The sequence below is a fragment of the Ambystoma mexicanum genome, chromosome 1p, assembly GCF_040938575.1.
Source record: "Ambystoma mexicanum isolate Mex_15411 chromosome 1p, UKY_AmexF1_1, whole genome shotgun sequence".
NCBI lineage: Eukaryota > Metazoa > Chordata > Amphibia > Caudata > Ambystomatidae > Ambystoma > Ambystoma mexicanum.
In genome coordinates this window covers 765431911-765433288 of record NC_090921.1, presented here as the reverse complement: position 1 = coordinate 765433288, position 1378 = coordinate 765431911, and positions in this window count along the sequence as shown.

The window sequence follows — 1378 nt, the reverse complement described above, 5'->3', positions numbered from 1 at the left end:
GCCTTGATGGGGCCCCAGCCAACAGGTAGTATGGAGTGATGGCAGCTGGGAGCTGAGGAAAACCTGACCTTTCTCAAACAACAACTCCCGAAGGGGATAGGGCCCAGCATGCCAGGTGAGCTCTGTGCACACGTCAAAGTCCAGCCGCTCATCACCGAGGGTGAGCGATGGCCAGGTTTGCCGGTGCAGCAGGTGAACTTCTCTCATCTCCATGTATCTAGTGTGCTCAGTCCTGTGTGACTGGGCTGGAGTAAGAATACTCTATTGGTCCCATCCAACCTCATGCTGCCTGTATCCTTCCTCTCTGTACCTTGAAGGGTGGGAGGGGGATTAGTGGCTGCTGTGTGTCCGGTTGTGCCAACAGCAGAGCGGCCTGCCTCATTTACCATGGGAAGCCTCTCGCGCTGCTGCAGATGGCAGGGTGCTTCCTGGGCTGAGAACCTGTAACCCTTTTTTTGAAACCCTGATGTTCTCTGCCGACTCTTAAGTGGACAAGCTAGAAGCTAGAAGGGGTGCCTGGCCTTCTACCTGCATTGGTGGGATGGGCGGTACTGCCTCCCACCAGCCTATCCTGCACGTGTAGGTCAGGCTGACATCTGAAAGTTGCCTATGACTCTTGGTGGTGGATCACTCAGTTCACGCGTTAATGAAGAATGTAGCTAGCTGTGTGAATTGTAGGACACATTGATCATCAACACTTTGAACGCATCTCGTGGGCGTGGGTTCCTCCCGGGGGCTATGTCTGTCTGAAGGTCAATTCTATGTCAATTGCCATGGCAACCCTCCCTGCGATACAGCTGGGACCTTCGCATGAACCCGGTCCCTTCATCCCCCTAAGGTCAGACCCGAGCAGCACTGTCACATGATCCCTGGAACTGGAGCATTCTGGCCTCCCCGTTTCCCCCTCATGGGGCCTGGAAGGCAAGGCGCCTGGCATGCCCCACGGTGGTGGCGGTGTCCTAAAGCCCATCACACCATCCACAGGGCAGCTGGCCGTGCCACGTGTGGCTGTCTGTGGGATGGCCCTGGAGTGCAGGCCTCGTGTCTGCATCTGGCGGGAAACCTCTCCCCAGACGGGCGTCAGTGCAGATTGGACAGTGCACACAACACCACGCAGGAGGCGCAGGACTCAGGCAACCCCCACAGCCCCGGGACGAAGGCCGAATGTCTGAGCTTTCTTCCTGAGTACAACCTCAGGTCAGACATGGCGACCAGCTGAATTTAAGCATATTACTAATCTTAGGAAAGGAAATTAACAGGGATTCACTCAGCAACAATGATTGAAGAGCCCAGTGCCGAATCCCTGTCCGGCGACGGGCACAGAAAATGTGGCATACAGAAGACCGACTCACCAGCGGGGCGATCCTCGCTCATGGGG